Source organism: Mytilus galloprovincialis, chromosome 12, assembly GCF_965363235.1.
Source record: "Mytilus galloprovincialis chromosome 12, xbMytGall1.hap1.1, whole genome shotgun sequence".
NCBI classification, from domain to species: Eukaryota; Metazoa; Mollusca; class Bivalvia; order Mytilida; family Mytilidae; genus Mytilus; species Mytilus galloprovincialis.
The window spans coordinates 14,063,243-14,088,849 of NC_134849.1; the positions used below are offsets into that span (position 1 = coordinate 14,063,243).

At 34.1% G+C, this 25,607-nt stretch overlaps 1 long non-coding RNA gene across 2 annotated transcripts in view; it reads left to right on the plus strand.

Annotated features, from left to right (window-relative positions):
• The first annotated feature begins 7,191 nt into the window (after positions 1 to 7,191).
• The window catches only part of LOC143055495 (uncharacterized), a 49,881-nt gene continuing 31,465 nt past the window's right edge, over positions 7,192 to 25,607 (plus strand). For both annotated transcript variants that reach the window (XR_012972050.1, XR_012972051.1), the window contains exon 1: positions 7,192 to 7,291. This is a non-coding gene — a long non-coding RNA (uncharacterized LOC143055495). The remainder of the gene's footprint in view (positions 7,292 to 25,607) is intronic.

Below are 25,607 nucleotides of genomic sequence, written 5' to 3' on the forward strand. Positions count from 1 at the left end.
TGGTTTCTAGCTACGCCCGACGTAGTCGCCTTACATTTGAAAGAAAATAAGAAATTACTTTGCAAACCTTTTCACCATGTTCACCAAAATCTCCAATTAAACGAGCTAAAAACTTAGTTTTATCATTATTATTCATGACGGCGATGTTTATTTTGTTCAACCGCTAGCTTTATACAGAATATTGCCGACAAATATTGTATAAATTCGAGTAAAATCGTGTCTGATTGACAAAAACAACATTGTAAACACATAACAATGGCGGCCGTGAAGACAAAATTTTACAAAATCGGATCCGATTCCGGAAGCGGATAAGGGTAATTCCGGGTTTGACGATCATTTACAAAATAAATCCAAGCAGGTGAAAAAATACATCTATGCATGGTAAATGAATATAAACACTAGTATTGTAAACCAAAAGATATATGTAAAAGAAAGAAAAAGCAGAAAAATATTTTATTTAAAAACTAAAAATTACTTTTTGATAAATTTTAATTTAAAAATCCAATACAACGTGACAGCTGGGAACAGTATATCTAACAATATACATGTTCATGGTCACAGTCTAAATTTTCTTTATAAATGATAAATGATGATAATGCATGTGAGATGCTTTTAAAGTGTAAACATATTACTGCAATTTCGAGGGGCTATTTGTTTTTTCTCAATTTTGAAGGGTCAATTAAGGTAGCTGAAAGTTTCATTCTTTATTTTCACAAATAATGCAACTATATTATATATACCTTAATGTAAGTAAATCATATGATATATAGGTGGCATTCTTTAGGCCACTCTACCCCCTCCTGTTTGATAATTTGGAACAATGGCGGATCCAGCCATTTTAAAAAGGGGGGGGGTTCCCAACCCAGAGTAAAGGGGGGGGTTCCAACTATATGCTCCCATTCAAATGCATTGATCGGCAAAAAAAAAGGGGGGGTTCCAACCCCCGGACCCCCCCCCCCACCTGGATCCGCCACTGTGGAAACGGTCGACCTCCCCACCCCTAAACCATATGTGGGGCAGATCCAGGATTTTAGGTTAGGAGGGGCGCAAACTTAAATTTTTGCTGAGCAGAGCGAGGCTAAAAAAAATTGAGGTAAAATTATCGGAATTTTCTTTATTAAGCTGAGAAACAACCCATGCTTTGCAAATTTAAGGGGGGTGCAAGCCCGCAACCCTCCCCCGTCTAAATCCGCCCCTTCATATATTCAAGTATAGGACAATATAATAAATAAAAAATGAAATATAGGGGGAGTCCCTGGAGTTACCCCACCCTCCCTGTTTGAGAACTTGGAAACGGTCGAGATCCACACCCCTTAACCATATATATTCATGTTTGTGACAATATGAAAAATCAAATGAAATATAGGAAGAGTCGCTAGGGGTCACCCCACCCCTCCTGTTTTAGAATTTAAAAATGGTCGAGATCCCCATCCCTAAACCATATATATTCATGTATGGGACAATATAACAAATCAGATGAAAGATAGGGGGAGTCCCTGAGGTCACTGTTCACGCTCGTGTTTGAGAACTTGGAAATGGTCAAGATCCTTACCCCTAAACCATATATACTCATGTATGGGACAATATAACAAATCAAATGAAATATAAGGGAAGTCCCTGTGGTCATCCCAACCCTCCTGTTTGAGAACTTGGAAACGGTCGAGATCCCCACACCAAAACAATATATATTCATGTATGGATCAATATAACTAATTAAATGAAATATAGGGGGAGTCCCTTGGGTCACCCTACCCTTCCTGTTTGAGAACTTGGAAACCAATGAGATCCCCTCCCCTAAACCATATATATTCATGTATGGGACAATATAACAAATAAAATGAAATGTAGGGGAAGTCCCTAGGGTCACCCTACCCCCAGTGGCTTCAGTGAATACCTATATAAGCAACCAATTTTTTTCCCAAAAAGGGGGGGGGGGCGGGCCCCCTGCCACCTTAATCCTCTGCCTACCCCTACCTGTTTGAGAACTTGAAAACCGTTGAGATCCCTACCCCTAAATTATATATATTCATATGTATGGGACAAAATAACAAATCATTTACATTTACTATGGGCAAGTCAGTCAGACCTCATCTTTGATCCCTGTTGTAGTGAACATTTGTCTGATTCGTGTCTCATAACTTTTGTACTATAGAACACACACTCAGTTTTCTTTCCAGGGAAACCAGTCCATTCATACTATTACATGTTCATACTACGTCAAATTGAACTTCTAGCAGTCAAATAAAACCAAGGTCAACTACCAAGTAGAACAACTGCAATCATTGGGAACTTGTACCACTGCAGACTCACCATAAAAAATATACATTGATATATGCATTGCTTTTGAAACCTTGATAACATATAAATTATTTGCCTTAATAAATAAATCATTAGATAAACATGAATGTACTATATATGAATGTTTAATGTTGAGGCAACATTGCCACAGTTTTCATAATTACGGTTGCCATGGTTTTTGGTTAACTGCCTTCAGCGCTTACAGCGCTTTGATTATTTAATATTACCATTATGTTTAATTCCTATACATGTACTTACTAGTAAAGTTCTGTATTTAAATGAAATTCTTAAAACACATTTTAAAAATCAAAATACAAGGTCTATAAACCTTTTTACAGAGATTTTAATACGTTTAAATAAAAAAGGATTAAGAAAGGTATGAAAAAAGTAAAATCACAAAAAATACTGAACTCAGAGGAAAATCTAATCGGAAAGTCCATAATCACATGGCAAAATCAATTGACAAAACACATATAAAAAATGAATGGTTAAGAACTGTCATATTCCTGACTTTGTACAGGCATTTTCAAATGTAGAAAATGGTGGATTTAACCTGGTGTTATAGTGCTAAACCTCTCACTTTGAAGACAGTTACTCATTTACATGATGAATGCATTGAATAATGTAAAATAGTTGAGTCTCAGAATTTTAATTTTTCTATGCATATATATGTTACTCAGATTTATGAATTTCCTTGTGTTTTGTTTTATCTATTTAATGCGGAAAAGTCAAATATTATCAAGTGTGGTGAATTTCTTTATATAATTACCTATGAGTTTTCTAATTTGAAGAGGTTTTTTTTGCTATGATTATTTACACAATTTGCATATTATTAAAAAAGACAGTTTTTTGTTCAAATGGTTTATACAAGGGCCTGTGTTGTAATGCATTTTTTGGGGATAAACAAGTGGAGAGGATGTTTTAAGAGTTTGATATGGTGATATATATATATATTTATATGTATGACCGTATAAAGAAATTATTCCATGACAAATTACCTCAAAATTTAATAACTTTAAAGCAAAGGCTTTCACTAATGACAATTTTGAAAATTGTATTTAATTCCATCAAAAAAATATTTTCAAGCATCACACCATTGTTTTGTGGAATATGAATGCGTGCAAACGTTTTCACCCAATATTAATGACACTAAATCATAGTATACAATGTGTTAACATGCAAACTTAAAGAGCATCAATTTCTTAAAATTCTAAACTTCCTTTTTTATTTTATTTTTCAGAAGTTTCACAGTTTTTAGTCATTGAAATCAATAAAAATTCAAACTGCTATATTTTATAAATCGTTCTTGAATGTTTTAAGAAAAAGAATAAAGACATTCATGGAGTAAATGAGATTAACTTTCAACACTGTTGTTGATGTTGTGAATCCATTATAAATTCAACAGTTCAATAAAAGGATCCAGACTATCTAGTGATCTCCAAATGACCGAAATTTTGTTAAAAGTTTCCAGATTGTAGTTATTGTCTCATTGATGTATACTTCAATCTCTCAGCAGAGGGGGCATTCAGTTTTACCTTTGTCTGTCTGTACAAGTTTTACTTTTGTCTGTCTGTACAAGTTTTACCTTTGTCTGTCTGTACAAGTTTTCATGAATTGTTCTTAATATTTATCTATTTTTGTATCAATTTTACACCTAGATGGCTGTTGGTGCATTGAAATTTTAAGTATGTAATATTAAATTTTGACCTTTCTTTACTTAGAGTAATAAGGTAAAACTTAAATTATCAGGCAATCCTGAATAAAACGGATCAGAGTACAATCATTGCATACACAAACTTTAGATGACATATTTAGAGGATACACTATGTTCAAGCTGTGTTAATGTTTAAGTGTATGAATGGTCTAGCACCTGATTATATATCTATTAAATTTACTGTTTGTGCCGATCTTTATAATTATTGTCTGAGGTCGACAACATCAGGACTTCTTCATGTACCAAGACCTAATTCTGATTTTTTAAAAAGAACATTTAAATTTTCTGGTCTTATTACCTGGAATAATTTACCAAATAATATTAAAGAAATAGATAATTTAGATACATTTAAGACCAACTGTTCAAACTATTTTCTAACTGAACAGAATAAAGATGCACGAAACTAATGTATTTTTTTTTCTTCTTCTACTGAATGCATATGTACTTATTCAATTTAAGCTGCTATATCTAACTGTATTATGTATTTTATTTTGTATGTATTTTTGTCCATTTTCTATTTGTATTAATAGTTTTTGAAGGCCTCATGGAAGATTAACATGTACGGGTAATTGTTAAATGTGTTACCTTAGTTAAATAAAGAATTTTATAATCATTGCAAACATAAAGTAAACAAGAACCAAACCAAACAATGAAAAGCAACTATAATTGACCAATGAATTATAAAAATCTGTATACAAAGTATGAAGCCTCCAGGTCGACTATAAACAGTTTAATAGAAATTGTGTATGCTGAAAGCTAGTACAACATTTTAAAAGCCTTGTTATATTTATTTATACTGACATTTTTGATTTTGGTTTTAATATATATTTTTTCAATTTTTGGAGAAAAAACTTTTCATTTATTTGTTGTAACAAAGAACATATTGTTTGAGATGAGAAATTAATCACTATCTTAGTTCTACTTTACCTCAGTCTGTGAAATCTTCATTTTTTTATATACAAAAAATGTAGATTTAATGATATATATACAGTTCTGGAATCAATTTGATTACCATAGAGGTACATATTAGTTTTTCATTTGCTTTTCTTTATCGGGTTTTACAATAAATTTTATTTTAAATTTGTCAATTATAAGATTTTTTTTGGGGGAAAAATACGAGATATAAACAACTACAAGGATGTGTATCTTTTTTTTTTTTAATATTTTCAATGATTGTGCATATTTTACTTTTACACGGGTTATGCAGATATAGATTATGAACTATAAAAGCATTCAATATTATTATTTTGATATAACAAGAACTAAAACTATATATAATTTGTTATGTTTTATAAATATAAAATAAAAACATAATTCATTACTTTTGATTTGATTTTATTTTAGTGGCCTCGGTTGCCAAGTGCTCTAAGTAGTTCTACTGTAATCACTCTATATCTAGACAGTCAATCTATTGAAAGTCAGTGGTTGTGTTTGGGCACTCCAGCTTCCTCCGGAATATGGCATATGTTATGGTCTTGTTATGTTTTCAACCTAAATCTCCCTCTGTGTGACAGACAACAACATTTTTCACCGTTCCTGCTACGAATTATACACCAAAAGAAATAACTGCAATAATTTCAAAGCTGAATTCACAATTGGTTAGTTCGATATGTGCCAAGCTATAGCAGGAGGAAAAGTTTTCCGGATTTACTATTTTTTATCGCTGTTGCTACGATTTCTTTTATTTTCCACGGCATTGCTGCACGAAAAGTAGTTTTCACTTTTGTACTCATTTTCATCCTCAAATATCTTGCATTTCATGTTACAGCGTGTTCATTTTCACCCGGACCCGTGTAAAGTCATTGATTTTCAGATCATACCAGGCCAAGTTATGCTTTTTTAAATAATCCTCCCCTCCCTCCTTTCGAAATAAGAAAAAAATGTTCCCTTACTGAAAGCTAATAAAAGGACGGTTATCAATTTATAGACAGAGAAACGTATGATCATAACCATCATTACCGTAAAAACTAGGATAACGCTGGTACAGCATGTGTTATTAACTGACTGAATTATGTTAAAATTCTTAGCGAAAAGGAGTGTGTACATTTATATCTGGGCCTTTAATAGACGATCATATGGTATCGGTTTTTCTCATTGTTGAAGACCAGTCTTATAGCTGAATACAACTGCTTTCTTCTGCCTCTTCCTTATTTATATATTATACAAGTATTACATAAAGTTAACATTATCAATGTTACATGCAAATGAAGAAAGGCCAGATGAACTCGGTCAAATAGACATGCTTTTGCTACCGTCCAATAAACCAAATATATTTGACCCACAACCTATGGTACCTGATCAGATAAGCATTTGACCACTCAAACTTAACCGTTGATTGTTCACTGGTCCATTACATGAGGTCGAAGTCAGGTGAACCATGTATGATCGACATGTTTGTAGACCTTGCAAGGATACTATATATTAGTAACCAAATATACTTATCTTAGAAACTATGATAAAAGAGATACGAAGGATACAAACGGGACATTCAAAATCACAAGTCGGACACTTAACCATGAAAATGAGGTCAAGGAAAATAATTATATGACAGATGGGAACTTTGTAACATAATGGTTCTATTTACAAAGTATGGTAATCCGATGCATCTTTCTCGTATGTTTGAAGATATACAAATAGTTTACGAGTTTTCCGCGTCCACCATCATATTATATGCTGTATGTCTCGCATTCTGCGACTTCCTTCGAATGCGATTTAAAAAGAAACAACTGAAATTAGGTCTTTTTTTCTAAACCTTGATGATGGGCTTTCTACTTAATAGAAGACAATTAAACTTAAAAGCTACTGCTATAGCTAAGGTTTCTGGTTATGTTGTTTCGATCTAATTAAAATCATTATTTATATTAACTCGCATGCTCGTTTTTATTAGCTCGTATGAGACTAACGAAAATAGAGATATACATTTTAATTAGATTGATATTGCTACAACCCTCTTTTTGAAGATAAAGTAAAGACCAACTTGTGTTCAATAAGGCACAAAAGTGTGTAAGACGGAGTAATTAACCTAGCAAGTCGGTAATGGATTTAATCTGCACAGCTTGGTTGACCATGATTAACCCGAACGACGTAGGAGTTCGGGTTAAAGGGTCACACGAGCGTGCAGATTAAATCGAATATTCCGATTTGATTGTACAATAACTGTTTTCACACATGACGCCATCAATTCACATAACCGTTATGGAAATATGCAAACAATATTCCGCAATCAACGGCTCCTACAAAGTTTCTTATATGGTAAAGAAAGGGGGTAATACGACTTTGGTAAGTTTTAAATAATAACTTTTTTTATAGATAAACTTATTCTAAAATTGCAATGTAATTGTAGATTATTTTTTATCATTTCTGTTAAAGTTATTCCTTAATTAAGGTCTTTCCTTTTACTAAAGGGAAAGACCTTACTGTATTTCTTCTGATTATTAAGGTCTTTCCTTTTACTAAAGGGAAAGACCTTACTGTATTTCTTCTGATTATTATTATTATTATTATTAAGGTCTTTCCTTTTTCTATAAGGAAAGACCTTACTGTATTTCTTCTGATTATTATTAAGGTCTTTCCTTTTACAAAAGGGAAAGACCTTACTGTATTTCTTCTGTTTATTATTATTATTATTATTATTAATATTATTCTTTTTCCGCCAAACTTTGACAAATTTAGCCGCGTTAACCGTAAGACGTGTCGCTTTCACGTTCACACTTTGTATCGGTGTCATGAATACCTATCTGGAACTCACCCTGTTAGTCGAAATATTTTGTCGGTTCGGAGTAATCCCTCCGAAACCCAAAAACCTTGTTATCGTTCCAACACTGTAACCGTAATAGGTAGAAAAAAAACAAAGGGTGAAATTTGTTCAGGACCAGACCCCGGTTCTTCGTTACATTTGGATCGAAAAGATTCAACGACTCATTGGTAGGGTTATGCCCCTATGAAAATTAACCGGTGTCGGTTGACCACCAAAACTCAGAAACCGTAAGTCGTAGACACCTAGGATCTTCACCAATCATCATCAATTCATGTATCTTTGTAAAATACCTCAAGGCCATATTTGTATGTTGACCTTGACCTTTGACCTAACACCTTGTTATGGGATAATCTCAGGAACGATTATACTTACAGAAGTTTTAAATAGTGGAAAATGTTTGGGTCATTATGGCGCAACTTTGTTACATTTTGATTAAAAAGATTTGACCTTTTTTTAAGGGGCATAACCCCTGTTTTAGGTTTCTGAAAAGACAAAATCAGGTTTTACTATATAACCAAAGGTCCTAGACCCTTGGGGTTTTCAGTAATGGCATTGGGGACTCATGACCTTGACAAAGGTCAAAAGGTCAAAGGTCAAGGTCATGTCCCAGATAGCGAATTTAGTGTTTTTAACCTTATATAAAGGATTTTTAGTGTTTTTTCGAGCTTTTTAAGGTTGACTTTGACCTTTTCAATACATTTTACGTCTGTTTGAACATGTATTTTACATTACAAAAGGAAAGACCTCTCAATTGTTCAAGAACAATTGACAGTTTAATTAGGTCTTTCCACTTTTCCGTGGAAAGACCTATTGGTTTTCTTCTGATTATTATTATTATTTTTTTTCTTCCGCCAACTTTTTGTTCCTTCGCAATTTTTTTGTTTTGCAAGATGTCGCTTAGATATATGGTATATGATATCGAACAATTAATACGCTTTTGAAACTGACACCGCGTAACCAAAATCTTATCCATGTAAGAGTTATCTCCCCGAACACTGTTTTTCTTGTTATCGCTTAATCTTCATAACCGTATAAGAAACCGACTAATTTATTTTACCAAATTGCTCGTTATATCCTCAGGATGATTTGATTCATTTTGACCGAAGTTATCCAGAGACTCCATATGAGAGTTATTTCCCCTTTTATATTTGATATAAGTGATATGCATTTTTAACTGGAAAACCATAAGTGGTAGAGGCCTAGGGTCTTTTGATTTGAGATCCATGGTCCAAAAAAATGAAAATGAGGTCAAGGTCAAAGGTCAAGGTCATGATTAAAATTTTGATTTTGGCTTGTTATCTCTTATTTTCAGTAATCATACAAGATATCGACAAAATATTTTCACACAATTGTTAGTTACGACATGTCGTAACACGTAAATTTTAGTCGAAAGGGTACGTAGACATTTGACGCGAGTTTTCCCCATTTTTATATCTAATATCATACGTATGGTAATATAACTCATTAACAATATAAAGTAGAGGACTAGAGTCTTTTGATTTGAGGTCCTTGGTTTATAACCTTGAAATTGAGCTCAAGGTCATATGCTAATTAAACGTTCTAGATTTTGACCTTTGCTTTTACCTCATATGTACACATGATAAAGCCATGGGACTTTTTGCATTAAGTTGTAAGCAATGTGACCTTAAAAAAACACAACCGGAAGTGACCTTTTGTAAACCGGAAGTAGCTATTTTTTGTACTAAATCAATGTAAAAGTATATAGAACCATATATTTTTGGAATCAGTGTCAAGTAAACTATCAAACAATACCGGAAGTAAACTTTTTAAACCGGAAGTAAAAGATTATCTCCCTTTTCGATATATTTTTTTTATAGAAACCATATATTTTTTTAATAAGCGTTCAATAAGCTGTCATTTGGCGCTAAAATTGACATTTTAAACCAAATTTTAATATTTTAATATAAAAAAGGTCTTAACTGGTGGAAAGACCATCAATGGTTCTCTGAACAATTGGTTTTTAATTATTATTCTTCTTGTTCCGCCAAACTTTGACAAAATTTCCCTCCGTAACCGTAAGACGTGTCGCTTTCATGTTCACACTTTGTATTGGTGTCATGAATACCTATCCGGAACTCACCCTGCGAGTCGAAATATTTCGTCGGTTCGGAGTAATCCCTCCGAAACCCAAAAACCTTGTTATCGTTCCAACACCGTAACCGTAATAGGTAGAAAAAAAATGAAGGGTGAAATTTGTTCAGGACCAGACCCCGGTTCTTCGTTAAATTTGGATCGAAAAGATTCAACGACTCATTGGTAGGGTTATGCCCCTATGAAAATTAACCGGTGTCGGTTGGCCACCATAACTCAGAAACCGTAAGTCGTAGACACATAGGATCTTCACCAATCATCATCATTTCATGTATCTTTAAAAAATACCTCAAGGTCAAATTTGTATGTTGACCTTGACCTTTGACCTAACACCATGTTATGGGATAATCTCAGAAACCATTATACTTACAGAAGTTTTAAATAGTGGAAAATGTTTGGGTCATTATGGCGCAACTTTGTTACATTTTGACCAAAGAGATTTGACCTTTCTATAAGGGGCATAACCCCTGTTTTAGGTTTTTGAAAAGACAAAATCAGCTTTTACTATATAACCAAAGGTCCTAGACCCTTGGGGTCTTCAGTAATGGCATTCGGGACCAATGACCTTGACAAAGGTCAAAAGGTCAAAGGTCAAGGTCATGTCCCAGATAGCGAATTTAGTGTTTTTAACCTTATTTAAAGAATTTTTAGGGTTTTTTCGAGCTTTTTAAGGTTGACCTTGACCTTTTCAATACATTCTACGTCTGTTGGAACATGTATTTTACATTAAAAAAGGAAAGACCTCTCAATTGTTCAAGAACAATTGACAGTTTAATTAAGGTCTTTCCTTTTACTAAAGGGAAAGACCTTACTGTATTTCTTCTGATTATTAAGGTCTTTCCTTTTACTAAAGGGAAAGACCTTACTGTATTTCTTCTGATTATTATTATTATTATTCTTTTTGTTCCGCCAAACTTTGACGAAGTTAGCCTCCGTAACCGTAAGACGTGTCGCTTTCATGTTCACACTTTGTATCGGTGTCATGAATACCTATCCGGAACTCACCCTGTGAGTCAAAATATTTTGTCGGTTCGGAGTAATCCCTCCGAAACCCAAAAACCTTGTTATCGTTCCAACACCGTAACCGTAATAGGTAGAAAAAAAACAAAGGGTGAAATTTGTTCAGGACCAGACCCTGGTTCTTCGTTACATTTGGATCGAAAAGATTCAACGACTCATTGGTAGGGTTATGCCCCTATGAAAATTAACCGGTGTCGGTTGACCACCAAAACTCAGAAACCGTAAGTCGTAGACACCTAGGATCTTCACCAATCATCATCAATTTATGTATCTTTGAAAAATACCTCAAGGTCAAATTTGTATGTTGACCTTGACCTTTGACCTAACACCTTGTTATGGGATAATCTCAGAAACCATTATACTTACAGAAGTTTTAAATAGTGGAAAATGTTTGGGTCATTACGGCACAACTTTGTTATATTTTGACCGAAGAGATTTTTAAGGGGCATAACACCTGTTTTAGGTTTCTGGAAAGACAAAATCATCTTTTACTATATAACCAAAGGTCCTAGACCCATGGGGTCTTCGGCAATGACATTGGGGACTAATGACCTTGACAAAGGTCAAAAGGTCAAAGGTCAAGGTCATGTCCCATATAGCGAATTTGGTGTTTTTAACCTTATTTAAAGGTTTTTCAGTGTGTTTTAAAGCTTTTCAATACATTCTACGTCTATTTGAACATGTATTTCACATTACAAAAGGAAAGACCTCTCAATTGTTCAAGAACAATTGACAGTTTAATTATTATTATTATTCTTCCGCCAAACTTTGACGAAGTTAGCAGCCTAAACCGTAAGACGTGTCGCTTTCATGTTCACACTTTGTATCGGTGTCATGAATACCTATCTGGAACTCACTCTGTTAGTCGAAATATTTTGTCGGTTCGGAGTAATTCCTCCGAAACCAAAAAACCTTGTTATCGTTCCAACACCGTAACCATAATAGGTAGAAAAAAAACAAAGGGTGAAATTTGTTCAGGACCAGACCCCGGTTCTTCGTTACATTTGGATCGAAAAGATTCAACGACTCATTGGTAGGGTTATGCCCCTATGAAAATTAACCGGTGTCGGTGGACCACCAAAACTCAGAAACCGTAAGTCGTAGAGACCTAGGATCTTCACCATTCATCATCAATTCTTGTATCTTCGAAAAATATCTCAAGGTCAAATTTGTATGTTGACCTTGACCTTTGACCTTACACCTTGTTATGGATTAATCTCAGCAACCATTATACTTACAGAAGTTTTAAATAGTGGAAAATGTTTGGGTCATTACCGCGCAACTTTGTTACATTTTGACCGAAGAGATTTGACCTTTTTTTAAGGGGCATAAAGCCTGTTTTAGGTTTCTGAAAACACAAAATCAGCTTTTTCTATATAACAAAAGGTCCTAGACCCTTAGGGTCTTCAGTAATGGCATTGGGGACTAATGACCTTGCCAAAGGTCAAAAGGTCAAAGGTCAAGGTCATGTCCCAGAGTGGGAATTTAGTGTTTTTAACCTTATATAAAGGATTTTTAGTGTGTTTTCGAGCTTTTTATGGTTGACCTTGACCTTTTCAATACATTCTACGTCTGTTGGAACATGTATTTTACATTACAAAAGGAAAGACCTCTCAATTGTTCAAGAACAATTGACAGTTTAATTATTATTATTATTATTATTATTATTCTTCTTGTTCCGCCAAACTTTGACAAAATTTCCCTCCGTAACCGTAAGACGTGTCGCTTTCATGTTCACACTTTGTATCGGTGTCATGAATACCTATCTGGAACTCACCCTGTGAGTCAAAATATTTTGTCGGTTCGGAGTAATCCCTCCGAAACCCAAAAACCTTGTTATCGTTCCAACACCGTAACCGTAAAAGGTAGAAAAAAAACAAAGGGTGAAATTTGTTCAGAACCAGACCCTGGTTCTTCGTTACATTTGGATCGAAAAGATTCAACGACTCATTGGTAGGGTTATGCCCCTATGAAAATTAACCGGTGTCGGTTGGCCACCAAAATTCAGAAACCGTAAGTCGTAGACACCTAGGATCTTCACCAATCATCATCAATTCATGTATCTTTGAAAAATACCTCAAGGTCAAATTTGTATGTTGACCTTGACCTTTGACCTAACACCTTGTTATGGGATAATCTCAGAAACCATTATACTTACAGAAATTATAAATAGTGGAAAATGTTTGGGTCATTGTGGCGCAACTTTGTTACATTTTGACCAAAGAGATTTGACCTTTCTATAAGGGGCATAACCCCTGTTTTAGGTTTCTGAAAAGACAAAATCAGCTTTAACTATATAACCAAAGGTCCTAGACCCTTGGGGTCTTCATTAATGGCATTGGAGACTAATGACCTTGACAAAGGTCAAAAGGTCAAAGGTCAAGGTCATGTCCCAGATAGCGAATTTGGTGTTTTTAACCTTATTTAAAGGATTTTTAGTGTGTTTTCGAGCTTTTTAAGGTTGACCTTGACCTTTTCAATACATTCTACGTCTGTTGGAACATGTATTTTACATTAAAAAAGGAAAGACCTCTCAATTGTTCAAGAACAATTGACAGTTTAATTATTATTATTATTCTTCTTGTTCCGCCAAACTTTGACAAAATTTCCCTCCGTAACCGTAAGACGTGTCGCTTTCATGTTCACACTTTGTATCGGTGTCATCAATACCTATCCGGAACTCACCCTGTGAGTCGAAATATTTTGTCGGTTCGGAGTAATCCCTCCGAAACCCAAAAACCTTGTTATCGTTCCAACACCGTAACCGTAATAGGTAGAAAAAAAATGAAGGGTGAAATTTGTTCAGGACCAGACCCCGGTTCTTCGATACATTTGGATCGAAAAGATTCAACGACTCATTGGTAGGGTTATGCCCCTATGAAAATTAACCGGTGTCGGTTGGCCACCAAAACTCAGAAACCGTAAGTCGTAGACACATAGGATCTTCACCAATCATCATCATTTCATGTATCTTTAAAAAATACCTCAAGGTCAAATTTGTATGTTGACCTTGACCTTTGACCTAACACCTTGTTATGGGATAATCTCAGAAACCATTATACTTACAGAAGTTTTAAATGGTGGAAAATGTTTGGGTCATTATGGCACAACTTTGTTACATTTTGACCAAAGAGATTTGACCTTTCTATAAGGGGCATAACCCCTGTTTTAGGTTTTTTGAAAAGACAAAATCAGCTTTTACTATATAACCAAAGGTCCTAGACCCTTGGGGTCTTCAGTAATGGCATTGGGGACCAATGACCTTGACAAAGGTCAAAAGGTCAAAGGTCAAGGTCATGTCCCAGATAGCGAATTTAGTGTTTTTAACCTTATTTAAAGGATTTTTAGTGTGTTTTCAAGCTTTTTAAGGTTAACCTTGACCTTTTCAATACATTCTACGTCTGTTGGAACATGTATTTTACATTAAAAAAAGGAAAGACCTCTCAATTGTTCAAGAACAATTGACAGTTTAATTGCTTTTGAATTTCTTTCCCTCAATGATATGCTTAGACAAAGATGAGCCGAGGAAGATGTTATATTAACTAAATTTAAAACGTGAACAAACAGAAAATACGGTTTCTCTTTCCAATCATTTATCCCCCCCCCCCCCCCCATTTCTTTTTATCTCCTGCACTAATTTTTAAGACCTAATTTATATGTATGTTTATGTGTTTCGTGTCAACCCCATAACAAATTAAAAGTTTTCAAATAATACACTTCCGCCCGCCATGATCCATTTGTTATTTGTTATAAGTGTAGTTAACAATATGCTGAAACATCTTTGTTTGTTACAACACCAAGATGTTTGTGAAATTCGAATTGATTTTTTGGTTGAACTGGATGAAGTTCCCTTCTATCTCTGTACATGGATTGACGAACACATTTAAAAAAAAAAATTTTCTATATATATGTTCTTCGTCAATTTTGAAGAGCTCTGAATTATTATCGTTGACGGCTTACTTCCTGTGAGCAGGATCTAATCAAAGAAACAATCTCCTATCACTGGATTGTGATTTTATGTCTTGTGTTAAAATATGCTAGTTTTCGAGTCAAAAATGATAACTTAGAATAAAAGATTAGAGAAAAAGAGAAAACAGAAACCGTAGGAATATAAATACTACAAATGTATCCTGAAAAGAAATTCTGATGTGCTTAGAAGAAATGGCAATGTATCTTTCATCTGTTAAATACATGTGTACTTTAGGTTTATCTTTTTTCATACAAAAACATTTATATGCTTTTATGACAGATATACGTTTTTTATAAGTAAAATATGATATGGGAAGGGTTGGGTACGTGCTGGATCCAAAATCTCATGGAAATAATGTTGTACGTCGCATATAATTATATAAACAGTAGTCCAAATAATTATAATAATTGGAAGGCTATTTCAAATTTTACTTTGACGCCTTCCGTCAATGAAAGGCGTAAAAGAAAAAAGTACAATAGCCTTTCAAGACGTCATAGCTATTAGGACTAATATACACGGGTAAAAATGTAGTTTTTAATCAGTAATATGTTAGGACTAAGCTTTTAGATACGCTTCTCTTGGTTACGACTGCATATTGTATAAACATGTATTGCTGAGTATATCCTGGAATTCCAGAAAATTTTGGCAATGGGGAAAATATTTCCATGGAATTTTTATTTCACAACTGATGTCTTCCATAAGTGGGTGGCTTATTTTTGGAATATCATTGTTTTCTCAATAACAATACAATCACTAATCTGTCATTAATCAATCACTAATCCATCAGTAATCGGTCTTAAATCGATCAGTAATCTAATCGATCACTAATCGATCAAACTCCTGAGAGAGTTTGATCGATTACTGATCGATGACTTCAAGTCATCAATCGAGTACTTATGAACTATGATCGATTAGTGTTTGATTACCGATCTGATCGATTAGTTAAGTCTGGACTATATTAAAAGAGAAGTCACATTCTATTTTGAAGACTCCTCATTCAATTTGTGTTTGTTATCTAACTCGATTTATTAGGTTTGAACATCGATAACCTACTGCTATTTTATATAACTTCCCTATTCGATAATTAACATAATACGAACTTATTTACCAACCACGTTATAAAATACCAATCTTTCAAATTAGTGCAATATGTTTTATATTATAGAAAGATAAAAAAAAAAACATTCATACTCGATAAAAACAGTAGAAAAGCCCCACCCTTAAGCCACGTTTTTTTTCAAGTTTCTTCGACTATTTCTCAAAACAATGTAAACCTTTAAATTTTACGGACGCCATCACGAGTTGGTTGACCGTTATGAAATAACCGTTTCACAAATGATATCGGATATGTTCCTTACGTCGTAACTACAATCCCCTTCCCTTTCATGAATGTGACCTACCGAATTAGACTATTTACCGGATTTGTAATCACATAAACAACACGACGGGTGCCACATGTGGAGCAGGATCTGCTTACCCTTCCGGAGCACCTGAGATCACCCCTAGTTTTTGGTGGGGTTCGTGTTGTTTATTCTTTAGTTTTCTATGTTGTGTCATGTATACTATTGTGTTTCTGTTTGTCTTGTTCATTTTTAGCCATGGCGTTGTCAGTTTGTTTTAGATTTATGAGTTTGACTGTCCCTTTGGTATCTTTCGTCCCTCTTTCCTTAAAGTAAGTATATTGTTTATGAATAAGCTAAATGTATTTATTAAAGTTGAGCATACACGTGTTTTCTATTATGTAAACAATCACACGTGATTGTGTGTCCGCATAGTGGTCATCTATTGGTGTTGATATTGGATAAACAGGTTTGTGTTTTTAAATATATGATATTTCGGATTGGTCAATATTTGTCGCATTGCGTAAATATATTGAGTATGATATTTGTTATGTAAATAGCACGGGATTTTTAAAGCGCGAATAGTTGTCTTGTTTAAGTGATTTAAGATATATGGTCATTCGAAGCTCGTATACCGTTCAGTAAGGCAGCTTAGTCTAGGTAAAGATATGTCCGAACCAGTACTCGATCTGAATGAAGAAGATTTGTTAAGGGACCCCTTACATGGTCAGCCCGAACGTCTTAACGCTTCCAATTCACAAGCTAATCAACAAAACCGTGACTTAGTAGACACTTTTGGGCTTTTTAAAGACTATTTGGATAAGAAACTTGTTGATCTAAAGTCCGACATTCTGTCAGAACAAGACAATTTATCCAAGAAATACAGAGATGAGGCTAATATTAAGTTCAAATCAGAAGGGAATCGGATTCAGTTTCGTTTTAATGAGAACATTATGGATGGTCTTAACAAAATCCACAAGGATCTTGTATCTGTTGCTTCCCCCCTTTCTTCTATTACTGGTGATTTGGTGGGTAAACTTAAAGAAAGGAACAAACTCATCAGGATCGCTGATAACTCCACTGGGGGATGGGTTACGGTTAGAGAATATGAAAGTAACGATATCGCCGAAAATGATGAGGACGAGAAAAAGATTCGCCAGGCCGAGACTAGAGCCCTTAAAACTATTAAGGAGAAAAAGACCCGCCCTCAGCCGTATACAGCTAGACCTACTCCAGCAGTTGGAAGTATCGCTACTGCCACTGCTCCTCCTCCAGCTTACGATTTCAGTCGCTATCAACAGCCCTTTCGTACCAGCACTGCACGGCGTGAGCCGTGCCCCATGGACATCTGTCACTACTGCAAGCAGTATGGTCACTGGAGAAGAAACTGCCCACTCAACTTCAAGTCAGCCACAGCTTCTGCACCCAGTTACCAGCCATCCAAACAGCAATGATACAGTTACTGTTAATGATAAGTATCTAGATATAAGTTTGTTATCTTCTAGCTATGAATGCAATAACGACGAACTTGACGAATTTATGTCACAAGTTCAATTTCTTGAAAAATTAGATTTTTCTGCTAGTCATAATTTTAAAGGTGTTAAAGGCAGGCTTGCAAAACATTACGATTTTTGGGTTAAGATTGGAGCTAGTGATTTTGTATTAGATACAATTAAAAACGGTTATGTAATCCCATTTTTAGTGCCTCCCCCTAGTATGCACATGAAAAACAATAAATCTGCTGTTTCTAACTCAGAATTTGTGGATAAAGCCGTTTTAGAATTAGTTGATTCTGGATGTGCTTATGAAGTTCCCTTTACGCCTTATATTGTTAATCCTTTATCAGTAGCCACCAATAAGTCCGAAAAGAAGAGGTTAATATTGGATCTTTCAATTTTAAATAAATCCGTCAAAAAAGAGAGATTTAAATTTGAAGACTGGAAAACAGCTATTCAATTTTTCAAAAGAGGTTCTTATCTGTTTAAGTTCGATTTAAAGTCTGGTTATCATGATTACGACATTTGTCCTCAGCAACAGACGTTTCTTGGTTTTTCCTGGAATGACAAGTATTACTGTTGTTCAGTTTTAGTTTTTGGTCTAGCTTCTAGCCCTTACTTGTTAACTAAATGTTTGAGATCTATGGTCAAATATTGGAGACAAAATTCGATTGATATTGTTTTGTATTTAGATGATGGTTTCGGAATGGCTTCGGATTACGAATTATGTCGGAAAGATTCCGATTTTGTCAAAAAATCACTAAAAGAGGCTGGTTTTTTAGTCAATATAGAAAAATCTGTTTTTGAACCTACCCAAAAGTTAGAATGGTTAGGAATCACTTGGGATTCTGCTCAATTCTGCATTTCTATTCCCGAAAGAAGATTAAATGATTTGTTACAGTCTATAGATGAAATTTTAGACAGATTTTTGTTTTTCTCTGCTAGGCAATTAGCTTAAGTGACTGGTAAGATTATTTCTTTATCACCAGTGTTAGGAAATTTGACTAGATTGATGACAAGATATTGTTACTTGTGCATTGTGCAAAGATTGAGCTGGGATAAATTATTACTAATAGTTTATCCAGCTGAGATTTTGAATGAGCTTAAGTTCTGGAAATCTAATGTGCTTACTTTGAATAAAAAGAAATTGGCTATGTACAGCCCTTCTTCGATAGTAATTTTTTCAGATGCTAGTAATGTAGCCTGTGGGGCTTATACTGTAGAATTAGAAAATAAGATTTTTCACAAAATGTGGAACGAATTAGAAAGATGTAAAAGCTCCACCTGGAGAGAGATGAGAGCAATCGAACAGGCCCTATTGTCGTTTAGTACTCAATTTATGGGCAAAAGTTTAAAATGGTTTACTGATAACCAAAACTGTGTACGTATAGTACAAGCTGGAAGCATGAAGGAAGATTTACAAAATTTTGCCTATTCTATATTTTGTATTTGTAAAGAGCACAATATATTCATTGAATTACAATGGATTCCCCGCACATTGAATTCTAAGGCAGATTACATTAGTAAAATGAGTGATCATGAGGATTGGCAAATTTCAAATGAATTTTTTGAATTTTTAGAAAGTTTATGGGGACCTTTTACTGTTGACAGGTTTGCTAGCGTGATGAATAACAAGACAAAAAGGTTTAACTCACTTTTCTGGAATCCGACCGCAGAAGCTGTAGATGCGTTTACACAAAATTGGCATGGAGAAAATAATTGGCTTGTCCCCCCTATTTATTCAGTAATACGCACAATTAAACATCTGATTTACTGTAATGCTAAAGGGTCTTTGATTGTCCCACGATGGGTGTCTGCGCCATTCTGGTCATATATTTTTAATAAAAACTTGACTTACAAAGCTTATGTTAAAGATGTGCTAGAATTTAAAGAAGCGAATAGAATTTATTCAAAAGGAAGTAGTCCGAAGTGTATCTTTGGAACTGAAATTTTTTTATCACCTGTTCTCGCAGTTAGACTAGACGCTAGTCTGTGATGTTTCACATGGTCCTGATATCAATTTCGGTATTGCAGAGGCATGGTGAATGAGATTTTACGTTGTACATATTACTCAGTTGAGAATGTAAAAGATGAAGGATTTTTAGCGACATGGCCCTAGTATCATATGTTGTAGTATGATATTGTAGTAGGCACGTTTGATACGGTGCTTTTTGTCCGCGATTTGCTTTTTGTCCGCTTTTGCTTTTTGTCCGATTATTTTGCTTTTTGTCCGATACTTTTGCTTTTTGTCCGTTGCTTTTTGTCCGTTTTGCTTTTTGTCCGATAATTTTGCTTTTTGTCCGATACTTTTGCTTTTTGTCCGTTGCTTTTTGTCCGTTTTGCTTTTTGTCCGATAATTTTGCTTTTTGTCCGACACTTTTGCTTTTTGTCCGTTGCTTTTTGTCCGTTTTGCTTTTTAGCTCACCTGGACCATAGGACTAAGTGAGCTTTTCTCATTTTCTCATTATTCGTCGTCGTCATTAATTTTTACAAAAATCTTCTCTTCTGAAACTACTGGCAAAATTAAAGCAAACATGGCCAAAATCATCCTTAGGGTATTTAGTTTCAAAAAAGTATCCGATGACCCCGCCCAATAATTAAGATGACCGCAATGTCTAAAAGAAGAGCATCGCATAAAATGTAGATTTTGGCTTATATATCTGAAACAAAACCATAGAGACAATCTAACAAGGGATAAGAACATTTCGCCTCATAAAATAATGTGGACCAGTCAGAACTTTTCATGTGGGACAATATGAGATCTTAATTTAAAAAAAAGTGGGACAATCGGGAATAAGCCCTACAGACTTGAGCAATTCTAAAATAAACACTGTTGATGTATCTCTTTTAAATTTTCTATTAAAAAGTGTTTTACATTTACGAATGCACTATATTGTATCTGTATCTAAAATATTAAACGCATTTATTTCGTGATAGAAATTAAGTAAATGCTTAAGTAACCATTTTATTACTTTTCCCCCTCTTTTCGAGTTTGTCAAACAAAAATAAACTACTTTGTTGAAAATGCTGTTGTGTTAACCAAAGTTTCCTTAATCTTATTACTTGAATAACCTCGAACTTCCTCGTCATTTGGATATAGTTGCTAAATAATTCCGAAATGTATGGATTAATACAGTTTATCTAAATAAATAGCTACACATGTATTATGTAAACTTTGTGATAGTGTTCCAAAAATGAAGTTTGTTTGTTTGTTATATTTGTAATATTTGTAATGTTTAAGAAAAATAAAGTTGTTGGAAATATGACGAAAATATTACCAGACTTAAAAAAAAATTTTTTTAACTGAAATGTTGCAAAATATTTTGGAGCGACTGTCAATCGGCCATTCGCATATAAGTGCAAATGGTGACTATATATATATTATTAGCGTGAAGAAGAAACTGTGCGTTTAAGCAATAACATGTCGTAAATGTGTGCACTTCCACATGTAGCAAACGCCGACACCATTTAACATAATGATAAACCTATTCAAACGAGAAAACCATTGATTTACAAAACACTATACGACAAACAAATACAGAAACAAACAACAACTATTGAATTACAGATTGAAACTCCGTTCCTGACTTATTCGTATGATTATCATATATAATATTTAGCGCGGTTAAACATCAATTTAGAATTTCAATAACGAAACCATCACTCAAGGATTATTTGATTTGATAAATTTCTAAACTATTCTAAAGTTTCGAGCATATAAAAAAGAAGATGTGGTATGATTGCCAATGAGACAACTATCCACAAAAGACCAAAATGACACAAACATTAACAACTATAGGTCACCGTACGACCTTCAACAATGAGCAAAGCCCATACCGCATAGTCAGCTATAAAGGCCCCGATAAGACAATGTAAAACAATTCAAACGAGAAAACTAACGGCCTTATTTAAGTAAAAAAATGAACGAAAAACAAATATGTAACACATACACAAACGACAACCACTGAATTACAGGCTCCTGACTTGGGACAGGCACAGATTTAAATAATGTGCCGGAGTTAAACATATTAGCGGGATCCTAACCCTCCCCCTAACCTGGGACAGTGGTATAACAGTACAACATAAGAACGAACTATAAAAATCAGTTGAAAAAGGCTTAACTCATCAGATAGACACAAATACAAGTGGACGTGGCCGGGTACTTATACATCCCGACACAAAAAGTCACAATGAACAGATCTGAGAGTACTCGCAGTTATCTGACAGTTATTTCAAAGCCACTAACAACTAATAAAAAGTCATGCCTCTGAGACTTAACGTTCGTTTAAGTCTTTGAATATCCCATGTATTCTACAAATTGGTGTACGTACAACATTGCTCACACGTTTGAGGATGACAGACTAACTTACGACCAGAATGAATAAGAATTAGTCTATATAACAAGATCTAAAATATTTCTAGTGTAAAAGACTTTAACCTCGCCACATTATTTATGTATGTGCCTGTACCAAGTCAGGAGCCTGTATATTCAGTGGTTGTCGTTTGTTTATGTGTTACATATTTGTTTTTTCATTTATTTTTTTGACATAAATAAGGCCGTTAGTTTTCTCGTTTGAATTGTTTTACATTGTCTTATCGGGGCCTTTTATAGCTGACTATGCTGTATGGGCTTTCCTCATTGTTGAAGGCCGTACGGTGACCTAATGCTGTTAATATCTGTGTCATTTTGGTCTTTTGTGGATAGTTGTCTCATTTGCAATAATACCACATCTTCTTTTTTATAAGAATGCCAACTCCTCACACGTACAATTATTACTTCATTTTTTTTTTCTCACTCATCTAATTATTATGTCTATTTTAATTCAATATTGTATCCATATAAATGTATATGAACGCTTACATATATATAATTATTGCGATATCATATATAAGAGAGAGGCAAAGTGTACCAAAGGATAATCACACTAAAAAGGGTTGAAACAAACCAACAAAGCCGCAGCTGAATGAAAAACAACAAGATACACAACAGTCCACAAAACAAATGGTCCAAGAACACAATTAATTCGTAGTGCATTTCTTTTAGAACATAAATGAAAATTAAAAAAATCCCACCTGCGCTTTCTCAATGAAACTTTTACAGTGTGTTGTACTAATTTTGGGACAAATTATATCAAAATTATAGAAAACTTCATCGCGTCTAACTCAAAATATGGACAATTTTGTGTTTAGGGTGTCTTGAAATCTTTTGACAGCTTCCGAAGTGCTAATTGTTAACCTTTTTCAGCTGGACCAAATCACTACTTTCCTGTAAAATTCTAGACCCAAATTTTTTTACAGTGTAATTTCAACCCCCCCCCCCCCCCTACTTACAATGTGAGGCATTAAACAAGGAGAAATAAATTTGGAAGGGGTATAAAAATTATTGTAACCCACAAGTAACCCACTGTTATCACTAGGGACTAATAACGAAAATCAAGGGACGACAATTGTGGTCTCGGACGAAATCATTGAAATTTAAATCTGAGCAACAAGAACCAATGCAACTGTGATGATGTATGGTTAACTGGAAGAGTAAGATAATCCTGCTCCGTCCATTAAGTTTTAAAAAGTTATGTATTAAACTCAAACTCTCGAACACGTTGTCTTGGAAGATCTTTATTCCAAGGGGGTCCTTAATAGTTGCTTTTTGATAATCCTATAAGGAGTTTATAATTTAACTCCTTGCGAACACTTTCATAAGGAACGAAAATTCCCATCTGCATCTTTTTGAAAAGATTGTAAATATTGTTTAAATTAAATAGGGTATCCCATTTCAAACCCAGCGTCTCGGAAAATCTCATTTTAGGGCACTAGACAATGATTAAATGTAGTAATTCGATAATAATACATGGATTTCTCGCGAAAACATCGTTAAGGCGAAATTTAAAGTTTGTCTTGGCTGATTGAAGAAATTTCACAATAAAAACTGAAACGCAAAAACGCAAAAACGCATAAAGATGTTTATTCAGGACAATAACTTATATAAAACAACAGCAGAAATACATATATTGTATCACCAATGGAGATTGTAAAATACTGTAGGTGATACTTAAACGTAATGTTCTATTTATTTTTTTTGTCGTTAAGGGGACTGGAGGGTATTAATCCATTATTTTTTAAATATACATGTAGGATTTTGCTTGTTTTTCTATAGATGAACTTTTATTATATACTAAATAGAAAAATCAAATAAAAACATGGGGTTATCGTTCACTTAAGCTCACAATCTGCCCTCGAAAGAAGCAACCATTTTTGTTAAGGTACTTTTTTTAAGTTGAACTAATAGGAGAAATAGAGAGATATATATATCGAAATAAAAAAAGAACTAAATTACAGAAATCGATTTAATTTTACAACTGTTTAGTTGACGTAAAGCATATTTGAAAAATATCTATAGGTCACCGATGAGTTGAAAAAGACATTTTAATTCTAATGCCAAAACAAAATGTCATTATTGCACTAAAAGGAGACAATTTGGAGCTTTTACAGTGATATAAACATTTGAAAAATAAATCTGAGGCCAAAATCATTCGATTTTTTGGGTTGATTTTTGAGCCAATTCATAAAGTTATAACTAATAGTGTAATAAATAAAATTTGTAATGAAAACAAAAATGATAAATTTTTTGCTGAAATTACCCTCGAGCCTCCGAAAGAGCAAGTATTGCACAAAAAAAAGGAATCATCCTTTAACGGAAACAACTCTTGAAATCATCGGCTATTCGTCGATGACTAAAGGCTATTTATTTCTGAAATCTAAATTTTGTTTTGCTGTTCTGAGTGTTCAAGATGTTACATGCAGCTAAAATATTGGTAAAACATTTGAAAAAATACTGATCTGTATAAAATTTACACAAAAGTAAACGAATGAAAGCCACTGGAATGCAGTCCAGGACTCGGATAAATAAGCACATTTAAACAAGAGTGCACACACATTAATGTCTCGCCTACTTTACTCATCATTAATATTATGTTGATAGCCCTAAGTATAAAGATTTATTACAACTGCCACATAAACTTAACATTAACCAAGATAGCTAAACAAAGACCAAATGAATTATGAAAATGAGGTAAAGGTCAGACGAATCATACCAGGCAGACATGAACAGCTAACAATTCTTCGATACAACAAATATACTTGACCTATTACTTATAGTTTAAGAAAAACAGACCAAAACACAAAAACTTAACACTGTGCAATGAACCGTGAAATTGAGGTCATGGTCAAATAAAACCTGGGAGACTTATATATAGATCATAAGATATTTTCATGCACCAAATATAGTGACCTTTGGCATATAATATTAGATAAAAAGACCAAAACTCAAAAACTGAACTTTGACCACTGAACCATGAAAATGAGGTCAAGGTTAGATGATATCTTCCCGCTAGACATGTACACCTTACAATCATTCCATACAACAAATATTGTAGACTCATTGCATAAAGTATGAGAAAAACAGACCAAGACAGAAAAATTTAACTATAACCACTGAACCGTGAAAATGAGGTCAAGGTCAGATGACACCTGCCAGTTGGACATGTACACCTTACAGTCCTTCCATACACCGAATATACTAGCCCTGTTGCTTATAGTATCTGAGATGTGGACTTGACCACCAAAACTTATTCTAACCTTTGTTCACTGATCCACGAAATGAAGTCGAGGTCAAGTGAAAACTGTCTGACGGGCATGAGTACCTTGCAAGGTACGCACATACCAAATATAGTTATCCTATTACTTATAATAAGAGAGAATTCAACATTACAAAAATTCTGAACTTTTTTTTCAAGTGATCACTGAACCATGAAAATGAGGTCAAGGACATTGGACATGTGACTGACAGAAACTTCGTAACATGAGGCATCTATATACAGAGTATGAAGCATCCAATTCTTCC